Source organism: Mercenaria mercenaria, chromosome 8 (assembly GCF_021730395.1).
Source record: "Mercenaria mercenaria strain notata chromosome 8, MADL_Memer_1, whole genome shotgun sequence".
Taxonomy (NCBI): domain Eukaryota; kingdom Metazoa; phylum Mollusca; class Bivalvia; order Venerida; family Veneridae; genus Mercenaria; species Mercenaria mercenaria.
The window spans coordinates 53,605,280-53,631,597 of record NC_069368.1 but is presented as its reverse complement, the minus strand read 5'-3'; the positions used below and the strand labels follow the sequence as shown (position 1 = coordinate 53,631,597).

Below are 26,318 nucleotides of genomic sequence, written 5' to 3'. Positions count from 1 at the left end.
TTATTGCAACCAATCTGTTCTGTCATCATATCTCGCCTGTTTCGTCATCATGTCTCATCTGGTTTTTTTATCATTATATCCCGTTTGTCCCACCGTATCTCATGTGTTTTATCATTATACCTCATCTGTCTAACCTGTAGTATACTTATTCCGTTATATCATCGTGTATAATTGTTTCAGACTGGTTAAAATGAAGTTAGAGGCGCGGCGGGATATGATGTTTTTTTTTTTTTTGTTGTTTTTTTTTTTGGTAAAGCGACGTTTTCCACAGTAATTACTTTATGTAATGACAGGTAGCTACCTGGATTCTATACCAGTACTATAGTCCGTTTTCTGCATGTAACTGACAGCTACTCCACATGAATCAAACGTAGAGGACGACTGATTTCAGAATAAAAGCGTCACAGAGAACATACGCTTCTACTGGGTAGATCCAGCGCAAACTAGAGGCCGTTTTATTAAGTTCTCTGTAACTATTTTCGCCTATGTTCATATGTGAAAAACAATTCTACAGCATTTTTTTTCGCCAGCAGGATCGTTCTGTTTTGGTGTTGCTCTTCGTGAATGCAATAAAATATAGCCCCTGCCAAGACCCGAGATCAAAAAAAAGGTCGGTAAACGAGTGCAGCCCGTAGAATATCAGAATTCAAAATCCATTTGTTAGCTAAATGTTCTTTTTCTTAGTACTGGTAGAGAAATTTTGTTCAATTTCCGTAGAACGTAGAGGTTTGCCAGCATTTGGGTGACACTGCTTGTTTGACCACAGTTGTTACATACGTATCGAACTATACATACGTATTAAGTCGGTCAATAGCTATTCATAGCTAATGTTGATTTGTTATGCCATACCGACAATAAATAAAATTTGTATTGTATTGTATTGTATATTGAGCTGCAGTTCGTTGCACTCGTTCAATTTTGTATGTGAGGGATTTTTGCCAAGGGAGCCATATGGAGGAACAGTATTCAAGATGTGGGTTAACATAAGTGTTGTAAGCTGTTTCTGACAGTTGAACCAGTAGCACTCTTTCAAAACTAGCCGCAACAAAAACCTAAGTTGTGGTTTAGAAAAATGAACAGTGTCGTACACAATATGATATGTCGCTAGACAACACCGCATGTTCGGTTGAATTGTTATCATTGTGTAGCAGGTAACGGCTAGTGAATGTGTAGAGAAATCTGCCCGAAGAGCGAATCACGTGACATTTGTGTTGCGTGTGAATTCGTGTTCACTCTCAGTCAGTTGTGGGCAGTCGTTGGCGGATAAAGGAGGACAAAGAACGAACACAGGAAGGAAGGTAAAATTAATTTTAAAAAAGAAATGTTTAATTAAAGTTTAGTTTTGTAGACTTTTATTTCATGTCCAGTGTGTTTTTTAATATCAACATGCAACAGTTTTCCAGATTGTCTTTAGAGCAGTTTTGCAAGAAATATTTTTTGTGGTCAGTGTGTCATGATGTGTTAGGCTTGGACCAGTTTCCTGTCAATGCAATATGGTTACAAAATAGTATTTCCTTTCATTTTTATTTTTCAAGTCTTCTTGCAGTAAGGTCAACATTAGACAAGCTTACTGTCGCTGAGTGGCTGCTTTTTAATTTTTGACTTTTGCAGCCACCGCAGTTTGACCGTCACAATATAAAACAAACTGTATACGTCTGATTAGTTCGACTTGGTCAACATGTCCTTAAAACGGCTGTTTATAAGTATATTATCAAGTTATTTGATATCTGGATCTTTCTATTTATCTGTAAGTTTTGACTAGATGAAGAAAGTATAGGAGAAGATATATATTTGATACAGAGTTATCCACATTGCATTTAATCTCATTATTTGTCAAAATATTCAGTGCAGTTGAATTCTGTTTTTATTTGTTAGAGTTACAAAAATGACAGAGTACAAAAAGGGGAAATAAAATTATAAATATCCTTGCATCGAGATATAGTTAAGGCCTATGCATTTCATCTCATTGCCTGGAACATCATTCCGTTTGTCACATACAAAAAGGGGAGTAAAAAGTGTTTACTGGCTTGTCAAAAAAAACAAATAACCGAAACAGTTTTGTTTGCTATCAATGGCAATATATTTGGATGTGGTGAACCATGAAATGGCCATAACTTATTTATTTTGCATAACACATGTATATCCTGATTATATGATGAAATTTGTTGAAGTCGAGTACTTTTGTTTGTTTGGGTCAGGACTTAATCAGTTATCTGAAAAATAAAATGCAACATCTTGATTTGCCAGAGAAATGAACCAGTAGGCCTATAATTATACTCTAAAATTAATTCTCTAAATAAATTAATTGGATAAAAATAATTATGTTGTAGCTCTAAAACCAATACTCTGTCAAAAGTCATTGTCTTGATTTGCAATTGATCTGAACCAGTATCCTCTAAAACATTAATATGGGAAAAACATGTCAATGTTGTGAACCAACAGCCTCTCAATAGACATTGTCTTGGTTTACATTAGATCTGAACCAGTATCCTCTAAAAGGTTAATTGGGAAAACACTGTCCTGGTCTGAACAAGTAATCTCCCAGTAGTGAATTTGGTTTACAATAAAACTGATCCAGTATCCTCTAAAAGGTTAATTGGGAAAATCAGTGTCTGGTCTGAACCAGTAATCTCTCAATAGTTACAATTTGGTTTACAATAAAACTGATCCAGTTAGTATCCTCTTACAGGTTAATTAGGAAATGTCAGGTCTGAACCAGTTATCTCTCAATAATCAACTTGGTTTAAAATGAAACTGAACCAGTATCCTCTAAAAGGTCAGTTGGGAAAACCAGTGCCAGGTCTGAATTGGTATCCTCTCAACAGTCAACTTGGATTACAACATATTTGAACTGGTTAATTGGGAAAACCATGTCTGGTCTGAACCAGTATCCTCTCATAGTCAACTTGGTTTTCAATAGATTAGAACCAGCTATCATCCTCTAAAAGGTTAATTGGGAAAACCAATGTCAGATCTGAACCAGTATGCTCTCATTAGTCAACATGGTTTACAATATATTTGGACTGGTATCTCTAAAATGTTAATAGGAAAACCAGTGTCAGGTCTGAACCAGTATCTTCTCGATATATAGTCAACTTGTTTTTCAATAGATTAGAACCAGCTGTCATCCTCTAAAAGGTTAATTGGGAAAACCAATGACTGGCCTGCACCAGTATCCTCTCAGTAGTCAACATGGTTTACAATATATTTGAACTGGTATCTCTAAAAGGTTAATAGGAAACCCAATGCCAGGTCTGAACCAGTATCCTCTCAATAGCAAACTTGTCAACATGGTTTACATTATATTTGAACTGGTATCCTCTAAAAGGTTAATTGGGAAAACCAATGACTGGTCTGCACCAGTATCCATTCAAGTCAACATGGTTTGCAATATTTTTGAACTGGAATCCTCTAAAAGGTTAATAGGAAAACCAATGTCTGGTCTGAACCAGTATCCTCTCAATAGTCAACATGGTTTATGGTATCCTTGGAAAACCAGGTCAGGTCTGAACCAGTATCCTCCCAATGGTCAATTTGGTTTACAAATGACAATGTATTTGAACCAGTATGCTCTAAAAGGTTAATTAGGAAAACCATTGAACCAATTAGTGTCTTCCCAAAAGCCATTGTCTTAATTTGGAATGGATCATCAGGCTCTCAACCAGTTTTCTCTAAAAAGCAGTCATTTTGGCATTTTAATATCTTTCCATCTTAATAATGATATTTTCCAAATTGGTATTGAACACTTTCTAACATACTTTGGGCAGACAAATTTAGCTAATCATTTTCTAGAAAGTTCAAAATTAATGCAACTTGATAAAATGTGGAGGGCAGACTTTTGCATAACGTGCTACATCTGCTGGCATTATCATTTTTAAGGTTCTAGAATCTTCTGAGGTACTTCATACTACAGTTTAGACATGGGACTTTATGTTCATCCTTCCTTTGCATCCTTCCCTTGCACTGTTCTCCTGCATTGTTCAGCATCCCTGCACATACCCTGCATGCACTAAAGGTTCCAAGTCAAACTTGAGTGTAATGTACCATTAAATTTCAATTATTTTCATAAGTCAATTTTAGTATATAAGTAATTCAAATGAAATGTTCAGCATGATGTTATGTTGTGTAGGATAGTCTGGTCAATAATCAAATCTCAAGGTCACAGACAAGGACACATGTATTATACACATTCATTTAATTACTAGTACTTATATTGTGTCTCTGTTACAATACTGAAACCTAAAAAATGTTAATAATGAAATGTGTTGAGGGTCTGGTCTGTTCCTCGAATATTAGGTCACACATAACGGTACTTTGTCCAGATTCATCATATAGTAAATCATGTTCAATATGCAATGGATTTTAGTGAATCATTATCACTTCCATGTTGCAATTCTGAAAATCCTGGTGACCACATGGGGGTACTTAAAGTAACATAGTAAGGTGGGCTGACAATCTGGCTCAGTCCGTGTTGTAGGTCAAATTGATACTTTTGTCACCAACTTAGTGTGTGTAGTAAAGTTATATAAATTTAAACCTAGCTTTCTTTAATAACCCAGAGTTTTTGGCCAGTAACGGGTTTCTGTTTATGATTTGGTTATGGAATGGGGCTAACGGCACCAATTGGGGCTGCTGGTTAATAATTTATGTCCAGACTGACATAGTGTCACCAAACCTGGTGTGTAGCTAGTTGAGGCCATTTGGTTCAGGTCTGTGTTGCTTTCCTAGTAAACTTTTGTTTGTATTGACATATTGTCACTAAGAGGAATGTATAGCATTTAGTTTATAATATTATGGGGACCTGGCTTTATAATAAAGTATGTAAGACTAGGAATCAAGGTCAAAATTGGTGTTGAATTGCAGTTACGGCCACCAGGGCCAAGGTCACTGTTACTAAAAACTGGAAAAAAACTTCTGGTCGGTAAGATTATTTGGAATGACCTATTCTGACCAGTTGGAGTTGCATATGATATAGCATGATCTAGCTTGGGGTGTATTTGGGGCTTTTGTGCTCAAGGTCAAGGTCACTGTAACTGTTATTAAAACAAAATCTTTGTCACCAAACTTTGTGTGTATAAGCAAACTTAAACAATTTGTATTAATGGATACTGGAGTCAGGTCACAGGGTTATAAAAAAAAAAGACGAAACAGTTCCTCATGGTCATGCAATACTTACCCAAGACAAAATGGCAGAGAGGTACTGGGTAAAGGTTTATGAATAAATCATAATAAATTTTTATTTTATGGACAGATTTATTTGGCAACATATTTGTTACAAAATATTATCTAAAAGGAACTACATTCTGTAAAGAATAAGTATATAATATAAAAGATCAGGGTTTTGAAAGCTTGTATACATTACATCTGTCGGTGATTAATATTCGAAATGGGGGAAATACTGCTACTGGTTCATGTTTTAAATATTGCATTTAAGGACAATGTCATTTATTTTTGAAGCATTAATTTTGTAATTTTAATTATATATTTTAGCTGATTTTATAGCAGATATGGAGAAACTGTAAAGTAACATGTGCATATTGGTGTTCTCAATTTTAGGTGGTTAACAATTTTGACAAAAATACTTTAAAATTTCGAAAGGTAAGGGTATAGGTCAATCTTTCAAAAATACTGAAAAAGTCTTTGATAAGGGAAACCTGGTGACTGGCTGCTGGTTCATATATCTGCATTAAAAGACACTTGGCATTCATTTCTAGGGAATGTTGTTTATGTTACAGGTCAGCTGATTTTGTCCCACAATTCAAAAAATGTTACTTTTCTCCCGTGTTTAGTCAAAATTCCTATAGTGTTGGTCATCTTTTAAAAATACTTTGTAGCTCACTATAATTGCTTGCTACTGGTTAATATCAGAATACAGCATATTTGTCAAAAAAATTTGTTAAACTTAGGTGTTTGGAATGTGGTAGGACTAGGTAAAGAAATAGTGGCTACTCAGTAATATTGAACTTGTGTATTTCAGCATTAAGGTAGTAGTCTGTTTCTCATTTAAGACTTCCAGCCCTGTTTGCCACATACAATGTACAAATGTATCTTGTATTTATTCAATTTCTGACCTATCCACCCTATACATTTTTGTTATTTATTCAGAAACTTGAAGCAATAGTATATATTTTAGGATTTTTAAGTGTTAAGCATATAGGGGCAATATGGGGAAAATGGTATGTATACTTTTTTGTTAATGCTCAATTTAGGAACTTACTTTATTTTTCAATGTTATATCTTTCACAGACATTGCATGATTTAAACTTGTAGGTCAGGTCATGAAATCTGTATCTTGGGAACTACTTTAAGAAACAAATGGTAAAAAGATACCTTTATTTAAGTTTTGATTTCTGAAATTTCAAGCATATATATTTTATAAACTGATTCAGTCAAAACAATTGAAGGAAAGTTTTGATAGAGCATTTCTGTCTTTGCAGTTAGGAAGAAAAAGTGTTTGTATTCTAATCTGTAAGCATATAATGCTATTATTAGCAAAATTGTTAGCTAAAAGAAAAGAAAACATTCAGGTCTTCATTTTCCTAAAAATGTCACATATATATAGATATGTAGCTTTTTACAAATTCAATGGAAAGTAGCTTTATAATTGCTATACATACATGTGGAATAATTTTTTTTACAGAATTTTGAAAAACACCTTTGGCAATATTTATTGATTAATATGGTTTAATCTGTGCTATGAAATAAATACCATCAGTTCACTACTTTGTGCTGAAAATAAAATGTTGAGTTTTAATTAATTCTAGTATTGACTTAGTTCATATTTTTTACGATAATGAGGTCACTTGGTCATGTCAGTTCAAGGTTAAGGTTGTATGATGAGATCAACTGTAAAATATTTATCTTTTTACCTGTTTAAAAGATTTTATAGAAGTTGGCATAAGTTTTACTGAAATAAGATGACTTTCAGTCATGTAGGGTCAGTGTCAAGGTCATATTTTGAGATCAAAGGTCAGGTTTCCATGTCATTCCATATCTTTAACACAGAAAAAGACCTATATAACTTGGCAAAAAAATTTTCATCATGCAACTTTGTCATGTCCATTTGATTTAGTATATATTGTAGGGTCAAGTTTATGTGGTGAAAGGTCAAATAGGCAGCATTTCAAGTATGATTTACATTCTTTTTGGAAATATTTTCAAATAAATCGGAACTAGCATATCTCTTTATTCAACATAGAAATGTTACAAATATAGTACTTACACATCAAGTTTAATGAAGCTGTATGAGTAGTTGGTGAAAAAAATCACACAAAAATGTTTTACATTGGTGAATTGAATTTACTTTAAACATTATTATAGGTCGTAAGAAGATATTATGATTTGGGAGAAACCATTTTAGTGCAGAGTTAGAATCTTTTACTATATAAAGGTCAAAGAGCAGTTTCATACTGCACACCATTCTTGTCTTTAAAATGAATATGTTTAAAATTAAAAAAAAAAAAAGAATGCAGATCCTTTGAATGCTTTGTTTCGAGAGGTAATGAAATGTGCCATACCTGCAGGTTACTGTAAGTATTGTTTACTTTTAAGTTTACCATATTTCTTGACTTGTGGTTACAATTCGTATGATATGATTTATTAAATGAAGTATTTAAAAAAGCTCCATATTTAAAGACTGAAAGATTAGATCAGTTCTCTTTATCTTACTCTATTGCTTTTCTATCAATACAGCTTATTCGCTGTGCTTGTATCTTCATTCAGCTAGCTTTCCCATCCAGCTTCCTTTCCTATGCTGCTACAGTGTCTCTATCACATCCACCTATCTCTCACTATAGCTATCCCATGGTGTTGCTCCATGATGCTACTTTAAGGGTCTGTATATCTTCCTTCTATCGCATCCACCTAGCCCTAGCTAGCTATCCCATGGTGTCCCCCCGTGATGCTACTAGGGTATATATTTCTTCCTTCTTAAACTACCACATCCAGCTATCCCTAACTAGCTATCCCATGGTGTCCCCCATGATGCTACTAGGGTATATATTTTTTCCTTCTAACTATCACATCCACCTGTCTCTAGCTACCTATCCTTACTGCCATTAGGGCCAAAATTATATCTAGCTCTCACATGTACTGCCGGGTTGTATATTTCATCCATCAAGCTAGCCAAAGCTGCTACTAAGAAAGATGTAGCATACAGCCAGCCAGCCCATGTTTCTTCTACGGAGCACTTTACCTTCTTTGCTTGTTAAAGCCTATAGCCTATATATTCCAATATCCTACAGGTCATAATGGCAGTATATTACGATCCGCAAACACATCTCCTTTATACTAGCTATACATTAAATCTAAGTAGCTCTCCTGTGTGCTACCAGGCTGTATATTTCTTCCATCAAGCTACCTAAAGCTGCTAAATTGTATGGTTGTATATAGCCAGCTAGCTTTTCATCTAGCTATTGTTTTTCTTGACCTTAGTCTTTCAGTCTTTTAATATTTAGCAACTTTTAATTACAAAAATATTTAAACTAGAAAACTGGTTTATCATCATTGAAATATGGGAACTATGAAGAAGCAGATTTACTTAAATGGCCTACCACAGAAATAAATTCAAAGCAATTCAGCCTGTATGAGTTTTTGCTGTTTGATAGAATCCTTTCTTAGCAATTTAAAACTGGAAGCTTCTAAGCTCTGCAATATAATGGTTTTCAAAAATTAATATTTGAAAAATTATTGCTTTTGGTTACTTAAATTCTAATCCCAGAACCAAGGGATATTCTTTACAGTGATTTTAACCAACAAATTTGTTAGTTTGTATCTCTGTAACAGTCTAGACTAAATTTAATAAATAGCCTTTTTGGACCATTTTCTCCACAGTTACTGTCCTTTACTGTCAAATTTTAAATAATGACTGTCTTCTGCTCAGTTTTTACTTTCCTTTGATCTCAACTACACCATTTCTATATAATCTAGGTCAAGTTTCATAACTGTATCACCAGAGTCATTGCCCTTGAATTAGTCAAAATTCTAAACCTAATGATGTCTGCTCGATGAACAGAGTATCTGTTCAGTTTGATCTCAGAAACACTGCTACAGAATATTGCCAATAAAATCTCGACTAAAGATCATTATCACAAGGTTAAGACCAGTATCTTCAGAGTAATGCCCCTTGAATTAGTCAAAATTTCCAATTGATACTGGTTGTCTTTATTTACCGTAGTAAAGTTTTTGTTCTTTAATCTCAATCATACTGAATGTGTAGGTCATGTTATGTAATCTGCAAGTGAAAAAATTTCGAGAGTAATGACTCTTGAATTAGTCAAAAATTGCAAGTCCGACATCTCTCGTAGTAGAGAATTTTAAAATTAGAATTAATTTGATTTGTATATATATTTGGTACTTTAGTTGTTTCTGGCATAATGTTTGACAAGGGAGTGAAGTGTTGGTTGCTATTTCTTAGTATTTGTACTATACTCAATGGCTGATGTTTTAAAGTAAATTTAAGGTATGAAAGTCAGTCCTGTTGAAAGTGAATACATTTTGGTTAATGGTGCATTTAATTCAAACACAGGGATCTTAAGTGCTGACAAGGTTTCCAGGTTACAAGGTCAAGAAGAAAATTAATAAGATTGCTAAGGCAGAAAATTACTGTATCAAAATTTTTGCAGGTAATATACTACGAAAAAGGTCTTTCTTGACAGTTTATATTATTATGTGGTGTTCCTTACAATGTAACTGAAATGTACTTTTTAAAACTTTGGCATTGTTTATCAAAAATGTTTTCTTTATGAATTAAATTTACTGAAATTAATTGGCATCTTAGGAAAATCATTACAATGTCTGTATAAGGAATAATTTTGTAAAATACAATGGTTCTAAAAGTTGATATAATGTGTAATGTTTTAAGTGGCCAGGTAAATGAGTTGAATGAATGCAAGAGTTGTTCCAAAAATCACCATGCCCTAGAATTAACATAAATTTTCATAATTTATATTGTTACTATATTTCTTTATCCTAAAAATGTATGAGCTTTGTCATCAGTCATAAACTAGGTCACTAGGTCAGATGATAAAAAAAATCCTTGTTAGCTCAACACAGGAGACATTTACCTATCTTATATACAAGCTTGGTGATTGTGGGTAAAAAAGTAGGTCATGAGGTTAAAAATTATAGAAAACCAATGTTAACACTGTAAAGAGGTATTTTCAACCCCTATTTAATAAATTAAGGTCAAAATAGAAACTTTGCAATTTTATATTAAACAAGAGCTGTCACTAATAGTGACAAATGCCCCTCCCCTGCACCGCAGCACTTTGACCTGGTGACCTTGACCTTTGGCCTCATGACCCCAAAGTCAATAGGGGTCGTGTACTCAATAAGCACTATCAGCATGTGAAGTTTGAAGGTCCTTCGGGGGGCATAAAAATAGGTCACAAGGTCAATTTTGAAGTCTTACCAAGGCAGAGGCCAAATTTTCTAGGTAACAGGAATAAAACCATTTTGAATGGTGTGAAATAAAATTGTTAAAATTCACCAGGTATTATCTAATACAACCTATAACCTTATTTAGTGAGAGGAATGTTCAAACTGAATCATTTGAGGTCAAAAGTTGGATCACAGAAAAATCTTGGTTACACTCTAGTTTAATATAGTAAAACTTGGTCAAGCAATCTAGCACTATTGTGACCCTTTTCATTTTTGTAAAATTTATTTAATAGTGTAAAGTTTTGAATAATTTTGGTGTTTCAGTTTAAATTATTTTTATGCTTGATATTGCATTAAATTCTGGTTAGGATAAGGACTTTTTTTCCATCTTTAAGAGGTGAGTTATCGTGATCACCATATGTCCGTCATCTGTCATCATGCGCTGTGTGGTGCATTGTAAAGAATTTGACTGAAAATACTTTAGAGGTCACAGTTTTAGTTCAGTCTTTATGAAACTTGGTCAGAATCCTCGATAAAATCTCAAGTTTGTTAATGGGTCATCTTGGATAAAAAATACTCTGTAGAGGCCACATTTTTTACCTCATCTTTATGAAACTATGTCAAAATAATTTTCTTTATAAGAAATGAGGATAAAATTTAAACTGGGTTGCCTGAGGTCAAAACTAGGTCAACCGGTCAAATCATAGCAAAGACACATTTACTACATGATCTTTATAAAACTTGGTCAGAATAATTGTCTCTTTTAAATCTAGGTAAAGTTCAAAAACTTGGTTATCTAGGTCAAAATCTTTGTCACAAGGTCAAATTATAGAATGACATTTACACTCCAAATGTCACATTTTCTGCCTTATTTCCATGACACTTGGTTGGAATGTTTCTCTGTTTAAAATCTAGAATAAATTTGTAATTGGGTCACTTTAGTGGAAAAAAACTAGGTCATTTATTCAAATCATAGAAAAACTTTGTAAAAAAAAAATGTAGCTGTCACTTTTCCAACTTGATGAATCTTTGTGGGAATGTTAGTCTGTATGGAATCTAGGTCATGTTCAGAAGTGGGGTACCGGAGGTCAAAAACTATGTCACTAGGTAAAATCATTGAAAAACTTGATTAATGATCTACCTGTTTTACATAAGAGGTGGTCAAATTGTTTGTCTCTATGAAATCTAGGCCAAATAAGACACCAGGTTATCTAGAGTAAAAACTAGATCAGGTGAGCAATACAAGGCCTTCAGGGCCCTCTTGTTTGTTTTGTTTTGTTTTCCTGCCAATCTTCCAGACTGCTGAGGAGGAGATGCTGCTTCAAAAGATTGGCAGAGTTGCTTTTTGTTACAGCTGCCAAGGCCTGACAGATCCCTTAACTATTGATCAAGACTTATCATTGTTGCCATCGAGGATAATCCGGTGTCTATATATCCGCAAGATGAAAACTGTGTGGAAGTGACTGGTCTACAATTCTGCGCCGGCAGTATTTAGATGAAGGTTGTTCCTTTGTGTTTTGAGAGATGGAAATCAGGGATTGTGAGGATTTTATTTCTTTCAGGTCCACAGCCTGCCAATGACAACTGACTGTATGTCCCGTCCATACATGCAGTCGGCAGGAATTTCTTTCAGTTCAAGACCTGCCTAGGACCACCTCTATGGGGTAGGCAGGATTTCTTCTTTTTCAGGTCCAAGGTCTGCCAAAGACAGCTGAACATACAGAGATGGCAGAATATTTTTTTTTCAGATTTCAAGGCCTGGCAGATCCCTTAACTGTTGATCAAGACTACTTGCGTAACCTTCGAGGACCCGGTGTCAATATGTCCGCAAGATGGGAAGCGTTAATGGGGATAACTGGTCTTCAATTCTCGCCGGTGGGTTGCTAGGTGATAGTTGTTCCTTTGTTGAGAGAGACGGAAATCAGGGATTGCAAGGATTTCTTCTTTATTTCAGGACAATACCCTGCCTAGGTCTTCTAATGCATGTTTTACTTGGACGGAACATACATTGGGCAGGATTTTATTTCTTTCAAGTTCAAGGCCTGCCAGGAACAGGCAGGATTTTCTCTCTTCCAGATTTCCTTTGAATTTTTGCCTTCCGTTACCAGGACAAGCCAAATTGTCAGATTTGTTTTTCATGTAGCTCACTTCTGCAGTATTAAATTCTTTCCTTATTAATTAATAAGTAACTTTTTTAACATAAAATAATTTCAAGTTCAGTTTTTCCTGTTTTGGCTCTTTTCTAATTACAAGCTTGGGAGCCAGAGAGACTGTATTCCCATGGAAATGTGAAATGGTGCTAGTCCTTTAGTAGGGACACTGAGGGAGCCAAACACAGTGCAAGTCCTTCTGTATGTTCCCTGCCTTCAATCTTCTAGACCTAGCTCTACTGCCGGTGTCTTCTGTTCAGAAGTATATTCTCTTTAAGGTAATTAATAGTTTAATGAATATTTGTTCTCGGAATTTGCACTAAAATATTAAATATTGTTGCCGTAATAATAATTTAAAAAAAAAATATAATAAATCTGCAGGTTTCTAAATTTTCTTCAGCGAAACAGTTAATTGGATAGAAATTAAGCCTAATTTCTTATTTTCTCAGCTGGTAGCTGTATGAAGATAAATTATATTCAAGACGGAGATGCTAGTATAAGAAGCAATTTATCAACAAATAGCTTTTTCAGAAGAAAAATATTTAAGCATGTAAGCTGCACTTTATATCCTAATTGATTATAATGAATGAATTCCAGTATAGGCTTTATAAATTCTAAGATGTTCGAGGTTTCATGAAAATCTAACATTGCTTACTTCTTGAATTACTTCCCATTTTTAGCTCACCTGAGCAATGCTCTGGTGAGTTTTTCTGATCACTTGATGTCTGGCGTCCATTTGTCGTCCGTCAACATTTAGCTTGTGTATGCGATAGAGGCTGTATTTTTCAACTGATCTTCATGAAATTTGGTCAGAATGATTACCTTGATGAAATCTAGGCCAAGTTCAAAAATGGGTCATCTGGGGTCAAAAACTAGGTCCTATCTAAGAAAATACTTGTTTAAACACTAGAGACCACATTTTTGGTCCAGTCTTAATTCAAAATGGCCAGAATATTTGTTTCCATGAAATCACTAGGTCAAACATGTTTACACTGTTATGGTGTGTTCCTCAGGTGAGCGACCTAGGGCCATCTTGGCTCTCTTGTTTACAACACTTTACCTCAGAGTATAACTACAAAACAAATAATTTGGTCCATCAGGCTGTTAATATTAGGTTAAAAACAGACAATCAGCTGTCAAAATAGAAATTAATATATAATTGCTTAGTAAGAAAAGCATATCTTTCATTATGGCACATGACTTTATACAAACAGAACCAAAGGGAGGTAATATTGTTAACTATTTTGAATTTGATGTTCAAAGCTGTGATAAATATATAGATAATATTTGTTTGTTTTAGTATAAGATCGAAATATATTTCACCAAGTGAACACTATAATTCAATATTTTCACGAGTGGCACAGCCACGAGTGAAAATGTAAATTGTGGTGTTCGCGAGTGAAATATATTTCGATCTTACACTGAAACAAACAAATTTTCTATTTATTTTATGCATTTTTAATGGTTTTAACCAAATTTTATTCAGTTTGCCCGTGCAACGTCACATGCATCGCACCTTAACATGATAATGTCGTGACATCAGGATGTCTTTGTAGAAAAACCGTAAATAGTTCTATTACATTTTCTGATTTCTGTGATATTTTATTATGATAAAATATTTATGATCCTTTTATTATTTATAACATATTTACCTTTACTGAAGAATATTTTTCAAGGAATTTCCTATCGTTTATAATTCGTATTATTTCGCATTCAAATGTAGTTCCGTACAAGTTAAAAAATAAAAATGATATTTTCCCTGTTTGAAACAGTGAAAATGTCAATTTTATTTCACTGATAAATTTCAGTATTTTACAGAGAGTATAAAATAAGAGAAAAACCATCATTGATAACAGAATTTAACTAAAGAGTAACGTGTTTTATGTTTATAACAAAAATGTAGCAGCTACAGCATAGTCATTGTGGCCCCCGCAAACAGAACTTGTTAAAATTTCACACACTAAAAGATGACATTAAGATAAGGTGCAGTGTACATGAACCGTAACTCAACTTTGCTTACTTATAAAGATATTCCCTGTAGAAATTATGCCTGAAACTTTTGAAAATAATTAAATTTCACGTGACATTGTGTGTTTGAGAATAGAGTTAAACCTTAATTACAATGCTGTACACTATTGATCCTGCCTCTGCAACCACTGCAGATCAGGATCAGCCTGCACATCCATGAAGTCTGATCGTGACCAGCACTGTTTGCCATTCAGTCAGTATCTTTTTGGTAAGCACCCCTTTTAAAAGTTAATGGTACAGTCCAGATTGGACAATGGACAAGTTCTGTATAGAAATTTAGCAGGGTATTTAGGGTTAAGGAACTGCAGTGTACATAAACCATAACTCCTGCAAACACATTATTCATGGTAGTTCTTGACATGCTTTTACTTTCTGCATACATTTCATTTAGTTTTGGCGCAGACAGTGTTTGGAGAGACTGGCAAAAAAAGACTGATAAACAAAAATTATAACAACAACAGTTAAGCAACAACAGACCAGCTAACTCAGACGCTGAACTGCCATTAGCTGCTGGAAATGTTGGACAGAGTTAGCATTGAATAAATTCCGGCTGGATCTTGTCTGGAGCTTTCTGGAGTTCATTTAAACTACATCTGTACAGTCAACACTATAAATCAGGTAACATGAATGTTTAAGTTACACATTGCAGGAATACTGAACCTCTTTATAATAAGGATTTAGTGCTGAACAAAGACAAAAAGTCGCAAATGGCAAGGCAGGTCAGCTGATTGATTGACATTTTAAGCCCCTCTCTTTTTTGGTTTGAATCAACAAGGAAATATTCACTGTTGTTTTCTAATAACTTAAGAATTAATATGTATATTGTAATGCACTTTTCACATTTATGATTAATAGTTATCAATGTTTTACAACTAGTTGATAGCAATGCCAAGAACAATAAACAACTTATTTCAGTCTGGTGAGTCTGTGATTGGTCATCTACACCAAGAAATGAGGAGACTTCTTTGTTCTGATGTCTGCCATCACTTCAATCTACTGTCCTGAGAATCACCATGGCGATGACCTAGGTGTCAGAACAAAAACCAGAACATACCTTATTGAAAACCTAGACATTCTCATTCTTCCAGTGAGTTACCTGTATCTTAGTTTTGCCAGGGAGAATAGGACTTTCTTAGTTACATACTCAAAATGAAAGCAAGTCATTGCAGCTTTGCCAAGCTAATTATTTGCCAGGATTATATAACTTTAGATGGGAAAGTTATATCGACAGTGTCGATCGAAAATCCCAAAAAATGAAAAGGTGGTTTTCAGGAGAGGCAAAAAACTAATTTTTAGTGTTTTTCCTATACGGTATTTTCTCCAATCAGCAAAATCGATCAGCATTTACTATTTTCCTCATTATTTGGTATTTTATTTCTTCATGTTTCACCCCTTTCCCATTGGCTAATTATGTCTCCCACCACACAGTGGTGTGGGAGACATATTGTTTACTCCAGTCTGTCTGTGTGTCTGTCACAAAGCTTGTCCGCACTCTAAGTCGAACATTTCTCATCCGATTTTCACCAAACTTGAACAAAATATGTTTGACCATAAGACCTCGGCCAAGTTTGATAACTAGCCAAATCGGTCTTGGAGTTATGGCCCATGAATTACCAAAAATCGGTCTTTTTACTCTTGTCCGCACTCTAATACAAATATTTCTCATCCAGTCTTCACCAAACTTGAACAAAATGTGTTTGACCATGAGACCTCGGCCAAGTTTGATAACTAGCCAAATCGGTCCAGGCATTTTGGAGTTACAGCCCTTGAATTATCGAAAAATTGGCCTTTTTACTAATGTCCGCACTCTTAATCAAACATTTCTCATCCAATCTTCACCAAACTTGAACAAAATGTGTTTGACCATGAGACCTCGGCCAAGTTCGATAACTAGCCAAATCGGTCCAGGCATTTTAAAGTTACGGCCCTTGAATTATCGAAAAAATCCGTCTGTTTACTCTTGTCCGCTCTCTAAGTCGAACATTTCTCATCCGATCTTCACCAAACTTGAACAAAATGTGTTTGGCCATAAGACCTTACCCAAGTTCGATAACTAGCCAGATTTGCCTAGGCACTTTTGATTTATGGCCCTTGAATTACTGATTGGATCCACTCGTCTAAAACATCTAGAGGAACTAACATTTTCCATAGGGGCAGTTGTGGGAGACATGTGCTTTTCTCAAAAGCATCTCTAGTTGACTCCAGATTTGGAGAGAATGTGCGCAGGAAACAGCTGAAGATTATTAGGCAAAGAAAAAATAGACATTTTCATTATTCGGGATTTTTGATCGACACCCGTCGATATTATACATTGAAAATATAATATATTCTAGAAAATAAAGTGAAACAGTTAAAAAAACTATCAAACACAATGGATCCCAAGATGTTGCAAGAACTTAAAAATGGAATTGCGCACCTTGAGGAAATGAAACAATTGTTTAAATCATTAAATGTGTGTACTTATATTGAATTACAGATCTTTTGTAGGGTTCATGGAGGTCATAGCCAACATAATACAGATGCCCCTGTTCTAAGATTCATTCCTGCAAACCAAGACCAAACTGATGGATAAAGTATCGGCTAATTCATGTAAGTTCTACAGAAATCTACTGTTTTTAGCTTGACTATTCAAAGAAAAAGGAGGGCTGTTGCACTTGCCCTGGCCTTATGCATAGGTGTTAGTAAAGGCTTTAAAATAGGTAATAAGGTACAGTTACCTGCCCTTCGTTACCCAACTAAAGGAAGTGTATCCGAGAGAAAAGAGGTCCCTCATTTCATGATGGATCTGATTGTAAATAGATATCCTGAGCTTCTGAAAGTAGTCAAATTTTATAGATCTGAAGTAAATGAAGAGAAAGTGGTAAAACATTGCTGGAAAATCATGTTTTTTTTTGGCAAATGACTGTCTGCGGATTTGTACAAAAAGTAGGCTGAACTGCTTCACTTTGTAAAAATGCAATACACTATTCATTGTGACAGATGTGAGGAGAAAAGTAGCAGGTCAACAGGTCACTTAAAAGTGATTTTTGTGTTTCTCTTGGATAGATTTCTAAAGAGAAGGTATTTGCATTTGTCTTCAGAACATTGTGTCAAAGCCTTGCATTGATATATTTGTATGTAACCCTATGGGAAATTAATTGTACTTTTGGGCCTGATATAGTCCAATATTTTCTTCATTAATTAATATTCAATTAAAACATGCTGTACTGGCTAGTACTGATAATGTTCAATAGTATGTTAGGCTGTGTAACTCCACCTGCAGTATCGTCGGAATTATGCACCTTTTTAACTTAGAAATTAGATTAAAGTTTTTATGATGAAGTCCAATATCTTCATTAAATAAGATATTCATTTGATACTTGCTGTACTACTACTTGCTCATAGTGACATTGTATATTAGTGTGACTATTACTTGAAATAGATTATACTGATTCAAGCTGGTGTCCAACACCATAATCCGCATCAGTGGTGTTAATCACTCCAGTGATAGCTCAAGTTTCCTCAGTTGTGCCTGTTTTTTTTGCTGTTCAGCATCGAAGTAGTCAAGTGCGTTGTCTCCTATGATAACTCATGAACATGGTTTTTTTTCATAGCTGGACTTGCAATTGGAGGTAAAATGCATTGTTTGTTTACATGAGAATTTCAAGTAACAAATTAATTTGATAGTGTTCAAATTGTAGATTTTCAATAATTTTCTCATTTATTTACCTCTGTTGAAAACCTGACTTGCTGTACAGGTGAGCACTTGGAATGTTTTCATCTGGTAGGAAAATGAAGGTCCCAATGATATCTTTAAATGAATTTTTTGATACGCCCAAAGGGACATATTATGTTATACCCTAGGCGTCCATGCATCTGTCCGTCCGTCTGCTTTTTTGTGTCCGCTCTGTAACTCTTGAACCCCTTAAAGGATTTCAAAGAAACTTGACATAAATGTTCACCACATCAAGACGATGTGTAGAGTGCATGTTTTGGATGTCTCGCTTCAAGGTCAAGGTCACACTTTGTGGGTCAAAGGTCATATCAGATTGTTTCCTGTTCGCTCTGTAACTCTTGAACTGCTTGAAGGATTTCAAGGAAACTTGAAACAAATGTTCACCACACCGAGACAACGTGTAGAGCGCGTGTTTCCAATGAGTCACTTCCAGGTCACGGTCACACTTAGGAGTCAAAGGTCATATCAGATTGTTTCGTGTCCACTCTGTAACTCTTGAACTGCTTGAAGGATTTCATGGAAACTTGGCACAAATATTCACCACACTGAGACGACATGCAGAGCGCATGTTTCGGATGCCTCACTTCAAGATGAAGGTCACACATGGGGGTCAAAGGTCATATATGACTCCTTTGTGTATATTGCTCTGCATTGCAGTGATCTTGGTTTTATTTGGATCCCATTTTTGTTCACTTGCAGTAAATATTCTTTTTGGAATTATTTCCCTTTTGTGTTACTATAAATAGCATATTTTGAAACTTTTTTATTATTGGCCATAGAGAAAAACCGAGAGTGTGGTACAACATAAATGGTACCTCCAACTTTTAGGTGTATTTTGACATACCTGTACCTGGTAAGGATTTTTTTGGACTTCTATATTGTCTTTGGAATTTCTTCCCTTTGTTGTTCTTGCCCTTTGGGCTTCAGCAGTCAAGTTCTTGAAATTTTGCTCCCATCCTCTGATGTAACCCTTTGGGCATATATTGCCCTGCTTGGCGGAGTTCTTAATTTAGATAGACTATTCTTAGAATAGGTAGAGCTATCGGACTAGCTCACCTGTGCATTGGTGTCGGCCAGGTTAATGTCGAGGCCGCAATATTGCGAGAATCTTGTGTAAAAAGTATGAATGTCGCACTAAAATTGGTCCAGAAGCGTCAGTTGCTTTAAGCAAATTTCAGGGACGAATGTCCGTATGGGACAACCGGAACTGGGTACAAATCATACTGTATTGGAATAGAAGAGTTTCCTGTAAAAACTTCATTTTGATCAACAATGAACAATTTTAAGCTAAATTTCTAAATCTGCTGACAAGAAAAGCATTCAGTGTAATGATTAACGGACTTAAGTACTTCATGTAGCTTCATAAAACCTCGCAGAACACACAAACCGGTGTTGTTAATCGTTTTCCACCCACATTTCTCGGCAGGTGAAATTGAAAATGTGTCCATTGGCTGCTTAAAATCTGTCAACCATTCCGCATTTATTACCTGCAAAATTGAAAATGCGCCACAAAATCAAACTACAAGGGTGCAGAAAATTTGAATGATGCCGAGAAGAAAAATGACTCCAAATCTCAGGAGAGTTGATTTAGAGAGTATTAATGGTTGGACTGAAATAAAGACTTCAGTTTTAGTGATGTAACTGTCTTATTTTATTAACACATGGTTAAAAGTTGTTGTCCCTAAGACTGAAAATGTCCCCACATTTTTAATACCAAGGGGACATGTGTCCCCACCATTTTTAGCTCGACTATTCATAGAATAGTAGAGCTATTGGACTCGCCCATGCGTCCGCGTCCCGATTTGGTTAAGGTTTTGTATGTAAGCTGGTATCTCAGTAACCACTTGTGGGAATGGATTGAAACTTCACACACTTATTCACTGTGATAAACTGACTTGCATTGCACAGGTTCCATAACTCTATTTTGCTTTTTTAAAAAATTATGCCCCTTTTTTGACTTAGAAATTTTTGGTTAAGGTTTTGTATGTAAGCTGGTAACTCAGTAACCACTTGTGGGAATGGATTGAAACTTCACACACTTATTCACTGTGATAAACTGACCTACATTGCACAGGTTCCATAAATCTGTTTTGCTTTTTTACAAAATTATGCCCCTTTTTCGACTTAGAAATTTTTGGTTAACGTTTTGTATGTAAGCTGGTATCTCAGTACTTACTAATGGGAATGGATTGAAACTTCACATACTTTTCACTGTGCATGATCTGACCTGCACTAAGCAAGTCCCATAAATCTTTCTTGCTTTTTTACAAAATTATGCCCCTTTTTCGACTTAGAAATTTTTGGTTAAATTTTTGTATGTAATCTGATATCTCAGTATCCACTAATTGGAATGGATTGAAACTTTACACACTTGTTCACTGTCATGATCTAACATGCACTGTGAAGGTCCCATAACTCTACTTTGCATTTTTACAAAATTATGCCCTTTTTTCGACTTAGCAGTTTTTTGTTAAGTTTTTGTATGTAAGCTGGTATCTCAGTATCCACAAATTGGAAAGGATTGAAACTTCACACACTTGTTCACTGTCATGATATGACATGCAGTACAGAGGTTCAATACCTCATTTTTGCATTTTACAAAATTATGCCCCTTTTATACGCCTGTTTGAAAAACAGGACATATTATGGGAACGCCCCTGGCGGGTGGGCGGGCGGGCGGCGTCCACAGACCTTGTCCGGAGCATATCTTCTACATGCATGGAGGGATTTTGATGAAACTTGGCACAGTTGTTCACCATATACATGTCAGCCAAGAACGGAAGTGGTCATGCGCAAGAACCAGGTCCCTAGGTCTAAGGTCAAGGTCACACTTAGAGGTCAAAGGATACAAGAATGAAAACTTTGTCCGGAGCATATCTTCTTCATGCAGAGAGGGATTTTGATGAAAGTTGGCACAATTGTTCATCATCATGAGACGGAGTGTCATGCGCAAGAACCAGGTCCCTAGGTCTAAGGTCAAGGTCACACTTTGAGGTCAAAGGATACAAGAATGAAAACTTTGTCCGGAGCTTTTCTTCTTCATGCATGGAGGGATTTTGATATAACTTGGAACAAATGTTCACCACCACAAGACGGAGTGTCATGCGCAAGAACCAGGTCCCTAGGTCTAAGGTCAAGGTCACACTTAGAGGCCAAAGGTCAGATACAAGAATGACTGTCTGAAAAGCATTTCTTCTTCATGCATAGAGGGATTTTGATGTTAATTGGCACAATTATACACCATCATGAGACTAAGTGTCAGGCTTTCTTGTTAACTTTTTTCATTACTAAGTACATATAGGGAAAAAATCGAGACCACTTTTCTGTAGTACAACATGCATGTTACATCCAATTTTGAGGTGTATTTTGACCAATCTTACCTGGTAAGGATTTTTGTGTGGAACATTTTTATTTTTTTTTATTATATTAAAGATTAGCTTCCCTTAGTTGTTACTTAAAATAACTTATATATTGTAACTTTTTTATAATTGACCGTAGGGAAAAACCAAGACCACTTTTCTGTGGTACAACATAGTTGTTACTTTCTAATTTTAGGTGTATTTTAAGGTATCTCTACTTGGTAAGGAGTTTTTTTTGTGGACTTAGAAAAACAAAAGAATTACAATGATTACTAAACAACCATAAAATTAAAATTGCATCTGCAAGTACAGGTGCTAGAGTAAAGAAATTTGCTGTGACGGGCGTATATTGTGACATTCTGGCACTCTTGTTTCAACTTAGGTATTCATTCAATTGACAAGGCTGTTGAATAGTCGAGCGTTTTCTGTGGTACAACTTTAAGGTATCTCTACCTGGTAAGGAGTTATGTGGATTTAGAAAAACAAAAGAATTACAATAATTACTTTCACAAAATTAAAATTCCATTTGCAAATACAGGTGCTAATTTAAAGAAATTTGCTGTGACGGGCGTATATTGTGACATTCTGGCACTCTTGTTTAACTTTGTTAAATTTTTGATAAAGTCAAATAACTCTTGTTACTATTGACACTTTTGACTTGAAACTAAATAATTATTTACTATCAAAGTTGACACCAGGAGAAGCAATCCCTATAACTTTGGTTTGAATTTTGACAGAGTTATGTTCCTTATTAACTTGGAATTTTTTGGTTAAAGTTTTATAAAGTTTTTACTGGCAAAGCGCTTGTTAATGTAAGCTAGCAGCTCATAAACCACTAATGGGAATGGATTGAAACTTCACACACTTGCCCACTGTGATGAACTGACATACATTCTACAGGTTACATAACTCTGTATTGCATTTTTACAAAATTCTACCCCCTTTTCAACTTTAACATTAATTCAGTTAACAAGGCTGTTGAAAAGTCGAGCCCTGCTGTCCTCAGCTGTTGTTTTATACCTTCCTAATTTAACAATTATAGATTGTATTTAGACATGAAACAGTTTTGTAACGACTATTATACACTATTATACACTTACTAAATGACTTGCAAGTCAATAGTGAAATCTATTGCCTGAGATGCAAAGGACAGGGCCATTCAAGAAGTGATTCATTACATGACACCACAAATTAATTTTCAGTTTTGTTTTAGAATATTAGAACATACTAACCCAGTAACAATTGTTGAATATGGACCGGTCATATAGCATGAACTATGAACTGAACTGACGGAATGGTCATATAGCATGAACTATGAACTGGCAATGTATGTTAAGTCATGCAAGAATATTTATAAATACTTTTAAACAGAAAACAACAAACATGCTTATACTTTTATTTGCAAATTGAATAACCATTTGGGCCCAGTTGTTTTAAACTTTTAACAGGCGATCAAGCTAACCATCGATTAATTTTTAGGGTTATATTTCGACATTTTAGGAGACTTGGTATACATTGAACGTATGAGGAAAGGATTATGAACACAAAAGTTGTTACGGTAAAATCAAAACTTAATATATATATAATTATAATGTTTTCCACGTGGGCCACAGACTAATATTGTGAATCAAAATCTAACCAGCCCTGTTTGTTAATCATGTATCAATTTTCTTGCATTATTTCAGTTGTGTCCCTTGCTTGAAGCTGCTTCCCATGGAATTTTTTCACGAAATCATTGACTGTCAACGTGGCATGAAGACGGAATGTACTGATCAGAACGAGTTTCTCGCTGTTTTCTGGCAGCCAATGGAAGAGCCGAGAATACTAGTGCGAGTCAAGTGTTGAATTTTCCACAAAATAGCGAGTCAAGTCTTGAATTTTCCACAAAATAGCACAGATTCCGAGCATTGTTTCTCTCTGGTCAGAAAAAAAAATCAGAGAAATAACTTGTCAATGATATATTCCTGTCTGTTAGTAATGATTGATCCCAGACTGAATGCTACCATGGGTCTGCTGGCAAGCTGGAAAGATACAAAGATAAAGATAATTTATTAAACTTACTGAACAGGACATTGGAGAATATTCAGTTGTGAAAGTGAAATAGACATTAAAAATATTAAGATCAAGTGCAAATTTGATGGTTCGTGATTGACATTAACACTTACTGAATGTAACATTAAAGGATGTTCAAGTGTGACAGTGAAATAGGCATTAAACATTAAAGATCAAGTTGTGGTTTAAGATAAAATACTGAAAAGATCAACACCAAGATGTTCACAATAATGTTACAATTTATTTTATGGCATTTAGAACCTTAGCATTAATATGAATTTTGATATTGTAGAGATAGACCCTAACATTTTCATTGATAGAAATACATTAAAGTCTAGAAATTGATTTCCAAGTCATTGAAATTAACAAAAATGATTTCACAAATGTGCAATGTATGATAGTTTTGCTAATATCAATAACAGAAATTTTAATATTTAATTCAAAGTTGTGATCCGCAAAGAATTTCAACTCTTGCCTTGGTCTAGTACTTTAAAGCAGAGATATCTATTAGTTTACTTCCCTTGCAATTACACAATAGAGTAGAAAACAAAAACAGTTTAGGACACAATATGATACATTTTTGCATAACAAAATCGTTCAGGATTTATTAATATGTGTTTGATTTACCCCTGAATCACTGGTTCCTATGATTTTGTCAACTTATGGTAAAAATTAACATTTAACAAGCTGATATTATAATGAAATACCAGTAAGTATTTTATAGTGCAGATAATACAGTTTTGCTTGTATCAAAATGTCACAATAGAAGCACTTTTGTAATACAGCACACCTGGTAGGATTAGTAAAGGTGCAATTATATTGATCTCTTTTTCCTATGCCTAGATATTGTACTTACCAACGTTCTTTATCTTTGCTCCATCACGCTCACATGAGACATTGTAATTGACCAGATCCTTGTTAGTTAGCTTTCAGTGTCTTCTAACAATTTTGGCATAAACACTGCTGTAACATCAGTTAGGTGATCAATGGTCAATGGCAAAATAACACCAGTTGGCTCATTTTCAACTCTGTATGTACGGTCACAACAAAGGCACTCAAAACCAAGGCAGTCTTTGTATTAAAATTTGAAGTGTTTTTTTCTTTATTGTATTTGTTACTGACCTTAATCTTTGCTCCATCATGCACCTGTTTTGAAACATTGCCCTGTGACATGCTAAATGCCACCAATTCTGATGTGAGTAAAAGCACTTTTCCTTTTTAGCTCGACTATTCGAAAAATAGGGGAGCTGTCCTACTTGCCCCGGCGTCTGCATGAGCGTCACACAAATGTTTGTTTGCGTACCACCCCAAATATTTTCAAAGTCCATTGAGATATTGCTTTCATATTTTGCATACTTGTTTACCATCATGCCCCCAGTCTGTTAAAAAGGAGGAGGTAACTCTATCAAGCATTTTGACTGAATTATGGCCCCTTTTCGACTTAGAATAAAATTAATGGTAAAGTTTGCGTGCCACCCCAAATATTTTCGAAGTCCATTGAGATATTGCTTTCATATTTTGCATACTTGTTCACTATCATGACGCCAGTCTGTAAAAAGGAGTAAGCAACTCTATCAAGCATTCTGACTGAATTATGGCCCCTTTTGCAACTTAGAATAAATGTTAAAGTTTGCGTACCACCCCAAATATTTTTCAAAGTCCATTGAGATATTGCTTTGATATTTTGCATTCTTGTTTACCATAATGACCCCAGCCTGTTAAAAGGAGGAGGCAACTCTATTAAGCATTTTGACTGAATTATGGCCCCTTTTTAGTTTAGAATATGCTTATTGTAATGTTATAGTTTTACTCATAGCTTATACCATCAAGCACAGAGTATAGTCGAGCGCGCTGTCCACTGACAGCTCTTGTAATATGCTGGTCTGAAAGTATGGTGTATTATGTGAACACCTGTGGTGGGCGGGCAGCATCCACAGCATGTTCGCTCTTTGTCGGTTATCATCCGATGTTCACCGAAGTTTCTGACAATGTTTGTGGGCATAATATCTCGGCCAAATTAAGCGTTAGACCAAGTCAAATGACAGGTGTATTTTGTGATAGTCTGGAACTCTTGTTTCTTGGAACTGTTGTTGAATAAGGACAAACTTATTTATTCGTTCATAGTACATTTGATCCAATAATAAAAACAAGAATCACCAATCCAAACATGCCTCCAATGGTCAGCAGGCCGATTTTCAACTTCTGAAAAAAAGAATGGAACAAGTGGGGCAGCACCTTGGAGTGGTCAGTGACAAAAATATCACGAGGCAGAGTTATGTTTTTCCCATTATAGAATTGAACCAATGTGGTGCCTCGCTGTGTTCCTAGATAGAGACACTTGCATTTCTCTTGGTACATTGTGCAATCAAGTTCGTTGTTTTTACATCGACATCGCATTACAAATCAAAATTATGCCCCTTTTTCAACTGGTATCTCGGTACCCACTAATGGGAATGGATTCAGATTGAAACTTCACACACTTATTCACTGTCATGATCTGATATGCAGTGCACAGGTTCCATAACTACAATTTGCATTTTTACAAAATTATGCCCGTTTGACTCGGCAGTTTTTGGTTCAGTTTTTGTATGTAAGCTGGTATCTCAGTACCCACTAATGGGAATTGATTGAAAC

The 26,318-nt window shown here is 35.1% G+C and overlaps 1 long non-coding RNA gene across 2 annotated transcripts; it reads left to right on the top strand.

Annotated features, from left to right (window-relative positions):
- Positions 1–1,030: 1,030 nt before the first annotated feature.
- Positions 1,031–24,779, top strand: LOC123566322 (uncharacterized). Of its 2 annotated transcripts, XR_008372063.1 has the most exons (6): positions 1,031–1,298; positions 12,634–12,808; positions 14,950–15,176; positions 15,474–15,645; positions 17,035–17,147; positions 23,318–24,779. It is a non-coding gene; the product is annotated as an uncharacterized LOC123566322 (long non-coding RNA). The 2 variants fall into 2 exon arrangements; XR_008372064.1 differs by lacking the exons at positions 1,031–1,298; positions 12,634–12,808 and adding an exon at positions 12,975–13,080.
- Positions 24,780–26,318: the final 1,539 nt, after the last annotated feature.